Source organism: Neovison vison, chromosome 7, assembly GCF_020171115.1.
Source record: "Neovison vison isolate M4711 chromosome 7, ASM_NN_V1, whole genome shotgun sequence".
In the NCBI taxonomy this organism is placed as follows: domain Eukaryota; kingdom Metazoa; phylum Chordata; class Mammalia; order Carnivora; family Mustelidae; genus Neogale; species Neogale vison.
Window position 1 is genome coordinate 109,201,068 of NC_058097.1, and position 18,440 is coordinate 109,219,507.

Consider the following 18,440-nt stretch of genomic DNA (forward strand, 5'->3'; position numbering starts at 1 on the left):
AGAGAGAGGGACCTTCTGAGAGTTGACAGGGCCTCTTTTCTTTCTCTTATCCATTTCTGTGGGGTCTTTTGTGGCAGTGAGTAATAACAGGAAGAGTTTGGCCTTAGGAACAGACTGACTAGAGAATGAATTACAATTCAGCTATTTCCTGACTGTGTGACCTTGGGCAGTTAATGAACCTCTCTGAACTTTAACATCTATCCTGAAGGATTGTTTTGAAGATTGAAGAAGAAACGGATTAAAACACAGCTTGGCTCATAATAGGTGCTCACTAAATAGCATCCCTTCTCCTTTCCCTACCTACTTCACACAGTTTAAACATCATCACCCTTCAGGGCAAACCCTCTTCTCCTCTGTATGTGCCCCCCAGCCCCTTGTACCCCCAATGCTGCACTCCCGAGCAGACTGAGTGTATTAGTAGACTGCTAATGTCTCCAGCATTCCCGAGCAGTGGGTCTGGCTTTTCCATAGGTTAATTAGGTCATATTTCAGGATAATTATGGCGGTATATTCCTACACTAATTAAGTGGCTTTAAACCATCTCCACAACGCAACTCCATGAATCATAATTAAGCCTTGCCGCCGAGTGCCTTCGCCAGCCGCGGAGCCCCGCACGCGGCCCGCTCTGCCTGCTCGGTCGCGGGAGAGGAAGCACCGGAACCGTGGGTTTGAAAAGGACTTATTTTCCTGGGATCATGTCAGGATGACTCCTAGTGAATATTGGATGAGGCTTTGCACGGGTCCTCTTGTTTCCACAAGAAGAGAGACGAAGAGAAATACAGGTTTATCCTCTTCTCCCTGCTGCTCTGCTGACTAGATCTGAATGGATTCCCAGGGCATGCGGGCGGGGTGGGGAGCGTGCCGGAGCACACGCTCGCAGGTGGCAGTGAAGGGTGAGTGTGCGGGAGAGTTGGTGTTGCAGCTGGTGTTCACTGGGGACCATGTCTAACGGGAGCTGGCTCAGCTCAAGGCTGCCCGGGAAGGAAGTCAAGGGCACCAGAGAACTCGTGTTTGGGAGGGCTGGGTGGACCTCCCCGCTCCTGACTGTTCTGTTCTTGGCGCACCTGGCAAGTGAGCAGCTCGCACCTCAGCGGGGACCACCGTTTTGGCTACTGTCGGTTCTAGCTTGAGTCATGGCGGGATTTTTGGCGCCGCTGCTGGGAGATCTGGTTCTGAGTCTTGGTGCTGCTGCCTGCTGGGGGCTACCTGGAGAAAGCCGTCTGGCCCTCTGGGGATGGGGCCAATGACTCCGTTGAGGAGTTAGCAAAGTCTGGGCTGTTCCTCCAGCCATGGAGAAGGACTCACAGCGACAGAGCCACACTCCCTTCCAGGACTCCTTGCCAACAAGGTGCATATTTATCTGATGGCTCTTGGGTCTGGTGTGGTCCATTCGTGTTCACGGAAGCCACAGATGTCCCTGAGGGAATCCAGGTCCCAGACCTCGGGTACGTACCACCATGTGTTCACCAAGGGCTTGCTGGAACACATGTTTTCTCCTGCCTCAGTGAAAATACAGAGGCTGCCTTATCCGCTCCTGCCACCGGAGCTTGGAGAGGCCACCATGGGTTGTGATGGCATGTGGAGGATGATCACAGGATGTCTGGAAAAATTTAGGAATCAACATCTGGAAGCCACGATCCTAGGCTCACAGTCCTCAAAACTCCTGACTTCTGTGGTTTTTCCTTTCCATGCTTCCCTAACCTCACCTGGACCACCTCCCCACCCTGCTCCCTCCATTCCTGCCTCCCGCACCCAGAGCTTCCCAGAACCAGCAGCTCAGGCAGCAAAGGGCACAGGGGAGATGAGACTTGTCTTCTTTCTCTCTCTCTCTCTTTCTCTCCTCCCCGCCACCCACCCCACCCCCTTCTCTCTCTGGAGAGATGGCCCCAGGCATTTGGAGTAAGGCACTAATCAGCTAAGGACAGGTGACAATGGACCAACATCTTCCATGGAAGCCAAGGCGATTTCCAGGGGAGGCTTGGCTGTCCTCAGCAAAAGGACAGGGGATTGGGGGTGGGCGGGTGGGAAGGAGGCAGCATTTAGTCAGCCTGGTTGTCACACACAGCCCCTGGCTCCTCTGACAAGAGAACGCCATGTGAAAGTACAGATAAGCCCAGCTGGAAAATTGACAGCCACTACGGCAGCCCTGACTCCCCACTCGCTACTGTGGCCTGTGGATGATGGCTGTGTTAGAGCAGAGAGCGGTTAGAGGCAAGAAAGGCATCTCCCGAACCCCTGAACCCCACCTGGAGGGGAATGAGCCTTGTTTTCCCCTGATGGGCAAAGGGCCCGTCCTGGGCTGGCAGGAGATGAGGGCTCCAGGGAAGGGGTGGGGGCATCCTGGTGAATTCAGATGGAGACAAGGGGCTGTTTCTTTAGGAGAGATGCAGGTCAGATCCAAGGTGAACTTCCTGCTGTCTGTGTCAAGGAAAGGACAAGAGCCTGGAGCTGCGGGCAGGGGCCCAGCATGCGGCGGTGTAAGTGGGACAGCTTCTGTGGGATGGGGCAGCTGCCCCGTGCCCACAGAGCTCTGCTGGCAGCAAGAATGGTGTGCTGGTGATCTCAGCCCAGGATGAGGACCTCTTCTGGAGGCGGAGGTTGGGAGGGGGTGGAGAGAATACTTGACAAGGACCGTACTGCAGATAATGGGCATGGCTAGAACTCCCAGGCAACAGAGTTGGGGGCCGTGGGGCCCGGCTTCAGGAGACAGCTCCCTCTGCATATGGCATTCACACTGGCTTCTTGTGCCCAGGAAGGCCGACACCATGGACATGTAAACCCCTAATGGACATCCGCATGTGAATGCGTTTCTGTGCGTGTACACCCCTGTAACCACCATTCGTCAGCATGAGGTAGTAGAGGATAGTCCTTGTAGACCACCAATTTGGGGTCATGGGGCAGCCTTTAGTGTATGACTTTACCTCGCTGGACCTCAGTGCCCTTGTCGACACAATAGGAAGGAGCAATCCTTTGCCTACTCACTTCAGAGAGCTATCATGGCAAGAGACAGAGGGTGGGAAAGCCCTCTGCAAACTTATGAAGTCTGCTGCAGCAGTCAGCCTAGTGAGGGTCATGCTGCTGTCCTGCCCAAGCCTCTCCTGACAGCGGAGGGACAGGCACAGTGGCGGCTCCTTGTGCCTCCTGCACCGGCATCTGGCCCAGCCCATGGGGAGGAGGATGAGTGGGAACCACTCCCTCCTTACTCTTGTCAGGGCCAAGGGGGTTGCAGGAGGGAACTCTGGGGCTGAAGCTCTTCTTCCCTGCAGCCCAGTGACCTTTCTGGACCAACTAAACCCAACTCTGTGGAGCTTCCAAGGATAATTACATCTCAAGGATCTCTCCCAGGGGTAGAGAGAAACGCTGTGGGAACGTTAAGACATGGAGGATGGGAGTACAGTCACTAATAGGTGTCTCTGAACCTATTAGAAAAAAAAAAAAGCATGCATAGAAAGGAGAAAATGTTGAAAGAGGCAGTAACTTAACTTTTCCCGAGTTAAAAGGACATATATACCTTCAGAGGGGAAGGGGTTAAGACAGTGCTGAACAAGATGAAGAAGAAAAACCTCATTCACAGACCAATTAGGGAGACATTTAAGTGCATCTCAGAGAGAAAACTTCCATGCAGATCACCTATAAATAAGGAGGAATTGTAGTGACATTGAGATGACGATCAGGTGATAGCTAGAAACTGTTGAAGTCTCTGTGTAGCTAAATATTTAAATGTGGGGGGAAAAATAAAGATATCCTCAGGCATAAAGAAGTATGCAGAATGTATTCCAGCAAATAAAAAAAGAGCGAATCTAAGAAGCAGATATAAAACAAATAGCGCAAAAGAATTTATTAGATTTTACTGTTGCTTATATAAATGATGACTCTCTGGCACAATCTGGAACTAAAATCCAGATCATGTCAACATGATAGCACTCAGGAGAGAAAAGAGGTGGGAAGAGACCAAAACCAAACCAAACCAAAATAGCTCAGGGGCACCTGCTTGGCTCAGTCTATTAAGCACCTGCCTTTGGCTCAGGTCATGTTCCTGGGGACCTGGGACTGAGTCATGCATCAGGCTCCCTGCTCAGTCTGCCTCTCCCTCTGCCTTTCCCCTGCTCATGCTCTCTCTCCCTCTCTCTCACATAAATAAAATCTTAGGGAAAAAAATGAAAATAGCCCAAATATCCCACATGTGGGAAAAATAAGAACATACTGCCAAATAGCCCTTGGACTAAAGAGAAAATGTTAAGGGAAATGATGAATTACTTAGAATTAAATGTCAAAGAAAGCTCTACCTGTCAAAATTTATGTACTACAGCTAAAGCAGTCCCGTGAGGAAAATTTATAGCTTAAATACATCTGTCAGGAAACAAGAAGGGCTGAAAACAAATGAGTCATGTATTCAAATCAAAAGGAGGAAAAAATAAAAAACAAAAACCAAGCAGTCGAGAAAGCCCAAGCAAGAAGAAAATAAGATTAGAAAAGAAATCAGTGAAATGAAGAATGATGCCAAGAACAGCAAAAACAGTATAAATGAGCACTAAAAACAGAAAATTCCCTGAAAAGACAAAATGAACATCCTTTAAAAGACCCGTAAAATAAACATCAAGAAAACAAGAGAGCAGATTTTAAAATACACTGCAGAAATAATTCAACTCTGTAGAGCCTCGGAGGGTGAGAGCCAAGGGTCCTCCCCCAGGGGCAGGAAGAAGGACCGTGAGGTAGAACTAAGATTTTAAAATATAAATACAATATTAGCACAAGATAGTGTATATACAAGTATATATATATATACAGTTGGCCCTGTATGAAATGTGCAGATTTCTGGAAAATAATGGTGAAATCAACACAAGAGAAACAAAAGGCCTGAACAGACTAATAGGATGTGGAGGGAAAGGATGTCTCGTGTGCTGTTGGTGGGGGTGCAAACTGGTGCAGCTGCTGTGGAAAACAGAATTACTGGAGGCTCCTCAAAAAGTTCATAATAAACCACCCTACGATCCAGTGATTCCCCTACTGGGTATATATCTGAAGAAAATGAAGACGCTAGCTCGAAAAGATATCCTTACCACCCCCACCCCAGTGTTGCTGTGGAGGGGAAGCTGCTGGGATGGAGATAACGCAGTCTGGACTGATTGTGGTTAAAATACTCTACTTTCTCGCAATTTTGCAACAGCACAGACACATTTCCAGGCCTCTCCTAGGGTCACCAGAGAGGATAGCAGACCTGTATCTAGATAATAGCCCTGAAAATCACAAAGGCCTCAAGCATTAACAACAAAGGCCCAAGACCACCAAGGAGGAAAAAAAAAAGCATTTAACTTTACGAAAACCATTATATGAGAGACCTAAATAAAAAGAAATACTATATCCATGTTTGGAATGACTTAATTTTGGAAAGATGTCTATTAGCCCCAAATTAATTTCTACATTCAATTAAATTCCAGCAGGAATTTTTGGGGAATTAAACAAAGTGAGTGTAAAATTTCTATTGAAGAATCGAGATCCACAAATAGCTAATCCAATTAAAAAAGAAGCAACAAAGAAGCAACATTTGTTCTGCTGATAAACCGATTACAATAAAAGTGTAATAATAAAAGCAGTGTGTTATTGGCATAGGGACAGACAAATAAGCCAACGGAACAGAATAAGGGACCAGAAACAGACCTAGACACACATAAATAAACTGGATAAAAACAAGTCTAGGGGCGCATGAATGGCTAAGTCCGTTAAGTGTCTGCCTTCGGCTCAGGTCATGATCCCAGAGCTCTGGGATCAAGCCCCACATTGGGCTCGCTGCTCAGTGGGGAGCCAGCTTCTCCCTTTCCCACTCCCCCTGCTTGTGCTCTGTCTCTCTCTCACTCTCTCTGTCAAATGAATAAGTAAAATCTTTAAAAAACAAACAAACAAAAAAACCCCCCAAAACCAAGTCTAAATAAAAAAATATATATATATAAGGGAACTCCCTATGAGAGAGAGGTGGTGTAACAAATCGGTAAGAGATTAATTATTTTTAGAAGTCATCAGGAAAAAAGATGCTTCACTGTTTTGGAAATGAATTAAGTTGGATTGGTACTCAACACTAGATTTTTAAAAAATTTCCAAGTAGAGAAAGACCTAAATGTGAAAAGTAAAGTTATAAACACAAATGGAAGAAAATGTGTTAAAAAAAAAAACCCTGAACCTTAAAGTGAGCATTTCTTGGAAACGATTTAAAAAATAACCAGACACAAAGCATAAAGCACAAAATAAAAAGATTTGATCACATTGATGTTAGAGATTTTTTTTTTTTTAAACAGTATAAACAAAGTTAACAGGAGTAGCAGACTGGGAGTAGATACTTTTTGGAAGTTGACAACTGACAAATGTTTAATATCCAGCATATGCAAAAAACTGCAGATCCATAAGAAAAACACAAGTATCTAAAAGAAAAAAAGGGAAGTGGGATATAAACAGGCCGTTTATAGAAGTGGCCATTTGAAGTGCTGATAGCTATACAAAAAGTTGCTTGGGCTGCCTGGGTGGCTCAGTGGGTTAATCCTCTTCCTTCAGCTCAGGTCTCAAGATCCTGGGATTGAGCCCCGCATCCGGCTCTCTGCTCAGCAGGGACACTGCTTCTCCCTCTCTCTCTGCCTGCCTCTCTGCCTACTTGTGAACTCTGTCTGTCAAATAAATAAATAAAATAAAATAAAATAAAAGTTGCTTAATTTCTTTAACACAAATCAAAATAAGAAGGTATCATTTTACCAACCTCCCCCACTGCCCCGCAAGATTGGCAAAAATTAGAAAATCTGTGAGGCCACAGGAAAGAGAAAGCCTTCGGTTCCTACTGATGCAAAGTGTAAGTCACGCACAGAGAAACCTGCTGACCTTGGTACGGAGGGTCTGGTACCCCATCGCTGCCCCTCACACGCTATGGGTGTACAGCTTCGTGGAGTCTCTAGCAGGTGCACGGGAGACATGTGCAAGGAGGTGTGAGCTGTGGTCAGGATCCGTACCAGCCCGGCATCCTTCACAGGGCGGGGTGGGTTGGGGGGTGCTTAGAGAAAATGTGGCCTCAGCGGATGATGGAATACCGTGGGGCAGTCAGCGGTAATGAACTGCGTCTGCGTTGAGCAACTTGGGGAGATCTAGCAAGCAACCCAGAGGGAGGAATTGTAAGAGACAGAATGGAATTGGTAGAGTGAAACCATTTATGTAAATTTCAAAGCGGAGCCAACACCGTGGTTTTCAAAGGTGCCCACATGTAAATAAAACTCCAAACATGAGAATGGAAGGACATTTGAACTCCTCAGGTGGGGGACAGGAGACGTTTTGATGCACCTGTGCTGGAAGGTAGTAGGTCTGTCCCATATTACCCAGAAATGTTTGCTGTGGAGAATTTTGCCTCTCACCTTAGCGCTGGGGTGGGGTTTGGGGCTGGGGTGGGCAGTCTGCTTTGCACGTAGCTGACAATAAGAACAAGCTAAAGGTTTAATCAAGTGTCTTCATTTCAAAATGGATTCATCATGATGTCACTTACCCTTCCAGAAATAAATTAAAAGGCCCTGTGTTCCAGTAAGTTTTCTGGCCTGTGGAGGGGCTAATCTTATCTTCTCCTGTGAGGGTCATTGGCCCTGTGAATCTCTGTGCTGCCGAAACAGGTCATTTTAAAATGGGAACATTGGTCTTTCCCGGGGGACCACATCTTAAGCGAGGACGCATGCTCTGGGGTCCCAGGTCTCATTAGACTCCTTCATGGCCTCATCTTGATGATGCTGCCACCTTTCCGTTTGCACTTAAAAGCAAAGGAGAAAAAAGAAGTAAAATAAATGAGATGAGGAATAAAAAAAAAAAGGCAAAATGATTATTTAATAAAATAGTAGAGATCAGAACAGTAAAAACAGACAACGCTGGTAAAAAGACAAAAAACTCCACTGGATGAGACCATAAAGAGCCAAGTGAGGTCTTTTGTCTAAATTAAAAATAACTAAGCCATAAAGTAGGGAGTCCAAGGTTCAGCGCATGGAGATTCCAGAAGCTGCAGCCCAGGGCCAAGCACGGGGGCTCTCCTGCTCTTTCTCTTAGGCTCTCTTTGGCGCAGGCTCAAAGGAGAGTTCCACAGTCCTGCGATTCCACAGTTCTGGGCTGGGAACACAGTTCTAGCCTCCCAAATCACCTTCCCTGGCCTCTGCTCATGCATCCACCTGCCCTTCGCCCAGGTGGTCCCCGCCCCCTTCCCCGCTTCTGCCCTCCTCACTACACCTGCCTGCCCAGTAGGGAAGGGCGGAGTGACAACCTGTGAGCTCCTGTCCCAATTCTGTCCCCTGTTGGCCACGGGACCCTGTCTCTCAAATGTACTCATTTGTTTTCAGCATAACATTGGCCTGGCCTGGCCTGCCTCCCAGGCATCCTCTGGAACCTGGGGTACCATGGAAGCCCGAGGGGGTTTTGCTGATGGAGGATCAGTTCAGGACTTCCTCCCCCATGAAGCCTTAAGCAAATACTCCCACCCAGACTGAGAGCATCACCTGGTTATCGGTGAACTGAGTGCTGTTAACACCCACAATATCCCCTCCGTGCCTGGAAACGTGTGGAGGTTATTAGTTGGTGCTTAATAGATATTGACTGATTGATCGAAAGGGCTTGCATTCTCGTTGTTTTCCTGCCTCTCCAACCAGACTGTGAATTCTTTGAAAGATCACCCTTTTCTCTCTCCTTCCCTCCCTTCCATTAGTCCCATCAGCTATGAACTGTTTGAGCATCTATTATGCGCTGAGCCCTGTTCTAGGCCTCAGACGCAGCCCTGCCCGCAGAAAGCCTGCCTTCTGGATGGCAGAGGAAGGGAGGAGGCTGTTAAAAATCAAGGAAACAAATAGCAAAAAATGCTGCAGATTCTACGTCACCAAAAAGACGGAGGCGGGAGCCACTGGGGGAGGGTGGCCAGGGCAGGCCATCAATGGGTAGGAGGGTGAGGAAGGGCTGGCTGGTGGCGGAGCTGAGGGGGAGCGTTTTGGCAAGAAGGAACCATGTCTGCACTGGCCCCCAGGTGGCAAAGGCAGGAAAGGGAGCCAACAGGACTGGGACAGGAGGAGGCAAAAGGGAGGGAGGTGAAACCGAGAGGGAACCCGGAGCCAAATTACGTGGCAGGTCCCTGTGAGCCAAGAAAGGGGTGTGGATTTACTCTCCAGGACAAGAAGGAGCCAACGGAGGGATTTTAATCCAGAGAGCAGTGTGATCTGTTTGATACTTTGGAGATGCTCTCTCTCTGGGGTTGAAGAGGAGGTTGGACACGGTGAGGATGGGATCCATCGGTCAGAATGTGGGACAGTCTACAGGACAGGCGGCCTGCTTGAACAAGGTCAGGGTCGGGGGTGGGCGTGCGTGGGGGACGGTTAATGACTGGGAAGGCTCAAGAGACATTGGCCAAAGGCAATGGACCGGCCTTGTTTGTGTCCTGACTTGAACCCACCAGCTGTAAAAAGTCGTTTTTGAGGCAATTGGGGAAACCTAGATTGAGTGTTAGATAATGCTATGGAGCCATTGCTAATTTTGTTAGGTGTGTTAATGGTATGGTAATTAGGAGAAAGGAAAAGAAGTCCTTATCTGCTAGAGATACAGATTGAAGGCTTTGCAGGTGAAATGAAATGATGTCTGAGATTTGCTTTAAAATACTGCAGAAAAAAAAATCTGTGTCTGGAAGAATAGGTGAAACGAGATTAGCAAAATGTTGGTAAGTTCTGAAGCTAGCTAATGGTGCATGGGGGTTCATTTTACCAGCTTCTGAAATTTTCCACAATAAAACTTGAAAAAAAATTTTTTTTAATGGGAAGAGTTGGAAGGAAACCATCTGTGGACACTTTGCTCACTGCCCTGGGTGTATGCCCAGTGTGCCTCAAGCAGACCTATTTGACCGTGAGCTGTGGACTCAGATAAACCTGGTGCAGAGTCTCAGTTGGTCAGTTGCTTTCTGTTACCTTGAGTCAAGCTGCTCAGTTTCTTATCTGTAAAATGTTGGGTTGTTACAAGTAGTAAATAAAATGGTACATGTAAAGCCCTTAGCTTAGCGCCCAGGCAGTGGTGACTGCTCAGTTCCGTGTAGCCATTCTGGATGTGGTGTAGACAGGGCTGAGGCACAGCATGGCTGGATTCTGGAAACTTCTCTTGGGGATTAGTCTCCACTATCTAGAAAGCTGAGGCCGAATACATGTGTTGGGGTGCCCATGCCGTCAGACGTGTGTACACACCCCTGGCTTGCCTTCATGCACCTGCCTCCACAGGGAGGCCTCCTCATGGCCTCCCCATGAGCAAGCTTGGAGTTTGACCTCTAGGAAAGACCGGGGCAGTCCTCCCCACAAGACCAAGGGTGAGACAAAGAAGGTTGTTCTCAGAGGAGACCAGCTGTGTGGCCCACAGAGGAACTGGGCACTGGGCAGCCCAGGTGGGAGGACACAACTGAAGGGAAAGGTGATGCGTGGGGGTCAGTGAGGGGCTGAGGAGACACTGTAGTGAGAAGGGGAACAGGCTGGGGCCTTGGGGGCCATGCAGGAGGGGCAAGGGGGAAGGTCTGACTGGAAGGTCTTCAAATACAGGAAGAACAAGGAAAGCCATCACCAAACCTACCAGCAGTGTGAAAATGGTAGTTTCCCAGGGGACTGTTTGTAGTTTCCGGGCTGCTAACCTTGAGCCTCTGAGCTGGATGACCTCAGAGGCCCCTCGCGCCCCCCCAGCTCCTCTCTCTGTGGTGGGAACAGAGAAATGCAGCCTGGCCAGGCCTCCTGAGGCCATTCCTCTCTGTCCTGGTTTTTGATGTGAGAGCCACGCAGCTTCCAGAGCCGAGCAGGGAACGCTCGGATCAGAGAGACAGCCCTTGTGGTGTGTGTGGGAGGGTTAGTCCCTACCTGCCCAGGTAGCGGAAGTAATCACTGGATCCTATGCCAGAGGGAGACAGGGAAGCCCAGAGGGGCCTGTGCTGAAAGGATGGGGAGTGAGGGAGAGGGCGGTGAGGGCAGGAGAGGCATCTGGGGCTCAGATATGTGGGGAGGGCAGGTGTACAGGGAGAAGTTTGGGGTGCTGGGGCACCTCCAGCTCCCAGGGAGAAAGGCAAGGAGGCAGGGCAGAGAGAGCCAGTGCCCTCCCCCCACCCTCCCTTCCCCCCACCACAGGCACTGGGGCCACAGGCTAGTCAGGCAATTCTGTCGTCCTTGCCAGGAAGATGCTTTTAATCAAATCCCAAGTTGAGTGGCAGGAGGGAGGGAGGAGACCCATTCTGCCTTCACTTGCTGTATTCCAGAGAACAATTCAGGGAGTTGCTAATCCTGCCCACATCACATTAACACCAATAAAACACGCCGACGACTCCCACTCTTCAGATGTCAACATTTATTAACTCCAGAGCCTGGCGCCAACCTCCAAGCGGCCTCCCTCGGAGTGCAGACCTGGCGGGAGGAGTGGGTGGAGGGGCCCTGGCCTGTGACCCTCGCTGCCTCCTGCCCTCCGTTCAGCTCTGAGGCCTCGGGGTCAGTGCTTGGAGTGGGGGCTCTGAGCCCCCAAAGTCTTGAGGACACCTGTGTCGGAAAGGGGGCTTCTCTTTTTCTCCCAATCCGAGGCAACTTGTCCCCTCTGTCCATCCTAGGAAAGAACAGTTTCCCTGCCAGCCTGGTCTCCTCACCCCCTCCATGGAAAGGAGTCCTCCTGGTGGCATGGTGGGGACGGGCTTGCTGGAGCCTCAGGCTTCCTTAGGCCAGCCGGGGCTGGGGGCGGGGGCTCCTTGGACAGAGCAGACCACCAGACACCACCAACTTAAGGCAGTTTTCTCAAGAGCTTGGGGTCAGGGCTGGGAGTCATATGAGCTTCTATTCTGCCTGGTCCAGGGTCCGTGGCCAGAACCGCCTCCCCTCAGGGCACCTCTCTGAGAGTCTTCAGGCTGAGGAATAGTTTCTGGGAAGCCCAGCAGGTACCAGGAGCTGAGCCTCCTCGTGGGATATCTGCAGAGCCACCTCCTGTCACTCTGGATTTCCTGCTGGGGGAGATCTCTGTCCACAGGGGTGAATGTGGACATCCCAGGCGATAGGGATCCCAGGGGCGTCTAGGAGCGGAGCCCCCAAATAACCCCAGCTTTCCATTGAAGCAACTTTTTTTAAAAAAAGATTTTATTTATTCATTTGACAGATGGAGATCACAAGTAGACAGAGAGACAGGCAGAGAGAAGGAAGCAGGCTCCCTGCCGAGCAGAAAGCCTGATGCGGGGCTTGATCCCAGGACCCTGAGATCACGACCTGAGCTGAAGGCAGAGGCTTTAACCCACTGAGCCACCCAGGTGCCCCTCGAAGCAACTTTCTTATCCGAAAAAATTTTGCACCCCCCCGCCCCGCCGCTGTTCACTGTGTGTGTTTCTTTGTTTTAAATTACCTTCCAGTCAAATCACTGAACTTTCTCCTGAGAACCTTTGAGTAAATCGGAGGCGAGCCACATTTGGCGGGTGTCTTCATGTGCTCACCAGAACTTTGAGGGACATAGGAGCCCGAGTTTGGGCATCGAGGCTTTAAGTGATCTGTGTGTGTGTCTCACTGGCCAGCCGTGCTAACGCATAGGAACACTTTTTATTCGGGGTGGGGGGGGTCTTCAGTAAGGGGGCTGTAGTTGTTTCCTCGGACTGCCGGGACAAATTACCACGCACTGGTGCCTTAATAGGACAGAAGCCAAGTCTCTCCCAGAAAGGAGACCAGAGGTCTGAAAGCAAAGTGGTGGCCGAGCTGTGCTCCCTCGGAAGGCTCTAGGGCAGGGTCTTTGCCTCCCTCCTCTAGCTTCTGGGGGCTCCATGTGTTCCCTGGCTTGTGGTCACATCACTCCCATCTCTGCGTCTGTCTCTACATCACCTTCTCCATTAGTTCAGAAGAGGAGCGACGCAGGCTTGTGGGGATGGAGTGTTTAGGGAAAAACAGCTCCCCCCACCCGGCCCCCACCGGAGTTGTTGAACCTTAAGCAGATGAGAAGAAGGTGGCTCTAGGTTTTGGAGGTAAGGGGGACCCTTAACCCTGAAGGCAGCTTGTACCCGAGGGTGGCTGGCTGGTGAACAGAGTGATGGGACCTAGGGGGTTCATAGGGCTGTGCTGTTCCTGAGAGGGTGTCCTGCTGGGATGGTGATATTAGCCGGAGCCTGGTCAGTCCCCTTCTGTCTCAGAACTTTGACCTGAGCTTCAGGGGCAGCTTGGTTCACAAGGAATGTGTCCCCTGCTTCACAAGGCCATCTCCCCTCCTGCAAGCATGGGTGGGGGGTGCGGGCAGCCCCCCCTGGGCATCGTCAGCTGCGGGCACCGGGGGCTGTGGCACGAAGAGCACTGTCTTCCTGGCACCCCAGTGAGGGGGGATGGAGTCAGCCTCTAGGCTTCCTTTAAGACACTGGAAAGTGCCACGGAACCAGCATAGAGGAGGGACTGGCTGGGGAGAGGCTGAGTATTTGCTCTCTGAGAGAGCCCTGCCCCTTACTTTCCCCACATGCTGCCTAGTATTATCATGCTCTACATTTGAATGCCTATTGTCCCATGAAAAATGCCCACATCTAAGGCATCACAAGCAAGGCCCCCATGACTTAGCGGGCCTCTCAGACTCTCTGAGGACACTGCCCTCAGAGCCCCTTTACAGTGAGGAGACGCTTTGCTTTACAGTCTCTCCTCACTGTTGACTTAACAGCAGCGCACAGCCTCGTGGCTTTCCATGTGCCAGGCCTGTTTTAAAACAAAAACAAAAACAAAAACAACGCGTCTGGTGCATCCAGTGGCCTTCAACCAAAGCCTTTGAGAATCCACAAAGGCAGGTGGTATTTGCTGTTTGAGGACGGGTCTGGGTTTTGGAAATGGCACTGAGACTCTCCGAGCAGAGGCGGAGAACCACGTAAGAGGGAGAGCTCTGCGGCTCGAGGAGTGAGGGCTCCCGAGGGGCTCGCAGGCTGCCCACCGCCATCCTCCGCTCTCGGCCTGCTGTTCTGCTGCTGTGGCACCCCTGGTGGCCACAGCGGACGTGGCCACGTAGCACCTGGCTTCGCTTGCTACCCCCTTCAGTTCTCTCTCCCATTCCTCCCTCGTCGTGGTTCGTTTTGCATGGTTCGCAGGCGTTCCCCGGCAGGACTGAGCCTCGGTTGCCTCTACCTGTAACCAGCTCATTTACCTCTGGGTTGGCCTTTCTCCTTCCCTGTTTCTCTCTTCCCACCGTGGCTTCTCCAGGGATCGCTTCCCCAACGAAGCTACCTGCACGGAAGTCTATGTTTGGGAGACCCAGAATGACAGCTGTCCTGTGGGATTTCTTTTGAGGTTTTATGAATGAACTATTTGCACAGACCCTGAAAAAGTGAGTCACGGCAGATATAGTGACATGTGTCCTTAGGCATTTGTCTCATAGGCCGTTTTTTTTTTTCTTCTCTCCTTTTTAAAAAAAACAGGTTTATTGAGATCTAACTCACACAGCATACAACTTGCCCATCTGAGGTGTGAAATCCAATGGTTTTTAGTATATTCACAGAGTTGTGCAAACATCACTCCAATCAATTTTGGAATATTTCCATCACTCTAAAAGGAAATATGGCACCCATGGGTAGTCACTGCCCATTTCCCCCTCAAACCTGCCCTCCACCCCAGGCAACCACAAATCTATTTCCTGTCTCTCTAGATTTGCCCATTCTAGAAGTTTCATTTAAACAGAATCATACAATATGTGGCTTTTTTGTGTTTGATTTCTTTCCTTTAGCATAATTTTTTCAAAGTTCATCCAGGTTTTAGCATGGATCAATAATTCGTTCCATTTTTTTTTTTAATCCCCTCACCTGCTTCACCCATCCCCCACCTGCCTCCCCGCTGGTGGCCATCAGTTTGTTCTCTATCGAGAGTCTTTTTCTTGGTTTGTCTCTTTCTCACTTTGTTTTTCCTTTGCGCCTTTGTTTCTTAAATTCCACATATGAGGGAAATCATATAGCAATTATCTTTCCCTGACTGACTTAGTTCACTTAGCATCATACTCTTAGCTCCGTGTCATAGCCTAATAATGCTGAGATGTGTTCCCTCTAACCTGCTTTGTTGAGGGCTTTTATCAGGAATGGATGTTGAACTTTGTCACATGCTTTTTCTGCATCTATTAAAATGATCATGTGGTCCTTATCCTTTCTCTCAAGGTGTGATGTACCACATTGATTTGAGTGCAATTTGTTCATTTTTATGGCCGAATAATGATCGGTTGTATTAGCTATACCACATTTTGTTTATACGTTCATCAGCTGACAGTTGGGTTATTTCTATCTTTTGCCATTATGAATAATGCTGCTACAAATATTCGTACACAAGTTTTGTGTGGATGTGTGTTATTCCCTTAGGATATATACCTAGGACTGGAATGGCTAGGTCAGCTCTTTCTACTTTTAATTTTTAATTTTATTGTTAGATAATACACATCCATATTATTTCACAATTTAAAAGGTAGAGAAGAATTCCTATTTTTTCCTCAGAGGCAAACAGTATTTCCCAGTTTAAGTGTATTTTGTCGGACATTTCTAGCATATATGAACAATTATAAATATGTGTTCTTCCTTTTTTACACAAATAGTGACATATAATACACAATGTTCAGCACCTTTCTTTATTCATTTAACCTTAAATCTTACAGATTATTCCATATCATTACAAAATAACTTTTTATTTTTTTTTATAAATGTGTAGTACTCCCTTGGATGGAAGGAAATAATTTACTTAATTTGAATAACTTATTTCACCAATTTCCTATTAAAAGACATTTAGTTTTCCCCCATCATTTATTATTACAAACAATGCAATGAAAAAACTTGAAGAAATACCATGTCCTGGGGCGCCTGAGTAGCTCAGTCAGTTGGACGTCTGTCTGCCTTTGGCTCAGGACATGTTTTTAGGGTCCTGGGATGGAGCCCCAAGTCGGGCTTCCTGGGGGGTCTGCTTCTCTCTCTCCCTTTACCCCTCCCCCAGCTTGTGTTCTCTCTCTCTAATAGATAAAATCTTAAAAAAAATAATACCATACCCCTTGTGTTGAGCTCATCCGTAGGATACATTTCTAAAAATAAAAGAACCTCATCAAAAGGTCTGTGAACTTTAAACCTTGACACCTGAAGCCAAATTGCCTTCCACAGAGTGATACCATTTCACTGCCCACCCGCAAGGTATGAGTGGGTTAGTTCGCCCACACCTTCACCAACCCGATGGGTGAAAAACGTGCAATTTTAAATTTGCAGTTTTCTTATTATGAGGGAATGAAAGCCTCCTTAATTCTCTTTTCGGTAAAATGTTCGTACCTTCTGCCCATTTTTCAACTCGTTGTGATCATTTTCTTGATGATTTGTGGATGCTTTTTATTTACCAGAGAAATTAGCTCTTTGTCTGTAAGATGAATGTCTAAAACTGCTTCCGATGGGCTCACCCTGTTGCTTTTGTAGATTACTGTTCATAAGCATGCAAAAGGTTTTCTCCCTGAGAAGGTGTTATATATTGCTCCCCTCCCCCGGCCCCTCCTCCCCACTGACCAGGGGTAGCTGTGTGACTTGCTTTGGCCAATTAAATGTGGGCAGAGACATGTTTGTCACTCTGGGCCGAAGTCTGAATTGCCAGCGCTTCACACATTCTCTTTCCTGCTGCCATGGAAATTGGCACCAGCAGATGATGGCTGTGCCACCGGCCGAGGAACCCAAAGTGAAGGTGGCAGTAGTGACAACATGGGAGCTGAGACCCCGGCCAGTCTGTGAGAGAACACAGAGCTTGCATGGGCAAGAAAGAATCCTTTGTTGTTTGATGCTACTAAGACTTGGGCTTTTTTCTTGCTGCAGCATAACTAGCCTATCTTGACAGAGATGATTTTTGCCACTGAGAAATTTTTTTCATCTTGATGAGGTTAAAATGATCAATTCTGTATTTCAAGACTTCTGGTTTTTCATCAGAAGATCTTTCCCCAGTTCTGGATCATTATTTTAAAAATTCTCCCATGGTAGGTTGAAAATCCATGATCTCTCTCCCAATTTGAAATGCCGTCAAGCAGATGTGAAGTGTTGTTGTTTCATGGTTAAAGAAGTAGGAGCCTGGGGTAGCGGCCGAATCAGCCACCATAACCAATGTTGGTTTATGTCTGGCTGCTACCAAGAGACTTGACTGTGGACACTGACTCCAATTAGGAGCTTGTTTTTTCACACAGGAATCTAGAGTTGGGCATTCTGTGGCTTGGAGGGCAATACCAAGGAACGTTAGAGACTTAGACTTCTTAGGTTCTTCTGTTTTACTCTCCTTAACATGTGGCTTTCTTAGACTTCATGGTCTAAGTTGTGTGCAGGAGCTCCAGCCATCAAGTCTGAGTTCCAGGCAGGAAGTAGGAAGAAGAGAGTATGATAAAAAAAAAAAAAAAAAAAAAACCCGTACCAATTGTTCATCTGTCTTTGGAGGATGTTTCTTGGAAGTCTCACTCAAAAACTTTTGCTTATTATCTATTGCTCAGAACTCAGTGATAGGGTGGTGACTTGTTTCATAGGGGCAAGAAATGTTTTGCTATGTATATATTTTCAAGGAGTGTTTTCCTAAGTGTATTTGCTGGGCAGTCTGGGTGTTGGTATGATTGAATGGTGCCAGCTGCTACTGGGGTATGGTGACAAAGTCCTCTGGTAGCCTCAGGGCTTTGGAGAAGCACCTGCTCCTCAAACAAGAGCTCCCTGGGTGGTGAATGCCGGCAGAGGGCATACAACTGGCAGCGTGCCCTCCTCGATTCTTCACCCTTCCTGGGCCGGCCCCGGCTTTGGGAGACTGGGATGTGGCCTCTCCTGTGTGTGGGAGAGGACCCCTGGGTGGGAGGCAGTGGCCTTCGCTCTGGGTGTCAGAGGTCTGGCAGGCTGCAGCCCATCCAGCTCCAGCCGGCACCGGCGACCTGTGGCTTCCCCTCCTCTGAGCCCATTTCTTTCTCTGTAAACTTGGGTAATGAGAACCATTTCCCAGGGCTGCTGTGATAACAGAATGAAATCATGTTTAGCAAGGCCTTTGGGGTTTGCTGCTGTTGACCTTGGGACAAGAAGAGAAGACTGCCCGAGAGTTCCCACCCCCCTGCCCCATGCCAGCAGCTGGCCCACAGAGCAGGGGTGGCCGGTGTCATCACAGAAAGGCCCGGAGGAGAAGGGTGTGCCGCTCACCTGTTTGCCTGCTCCCACGCTTGCCGCTGCTTCCCGACCGTCCTTCGGGATTTCTTCACCAGCCTCACAAAACTGGAGTCACTCACTTGCCATCAGAGCCAGCTTCCCTCCCCACTCCAGCCCTGGTCTAGCATCTCTCAGCCAGTGGCCTCACTGAACTCATCAGCCTCTTTAATACCTTCATCTACTTCATCCCCCCCTCTGCTAACATGTCTAGACACCTCTCTCTCCCAACCCTTTCTTTCTTCCCACCTCCACCCTTTCCCTGACCCGAGTCCCCTCAGCCTCCTGCTCT

The 18,440-nt window shown here is 48.7% G+C and overlaps 1 long non-coding RNA gene across 1 annotated transcript in view; it reads left to right on the top strand.

Moving 5' to 3' along the window:
• The window catches only part of LOC122913993, a 100,325-nt gene that overhangs the window by 14,084 nt on the left and 67,801 nt on the right, over positions 1-18,440 (top strand). The gene's annotated exons all lie outside the window — the stretch shown is intronic.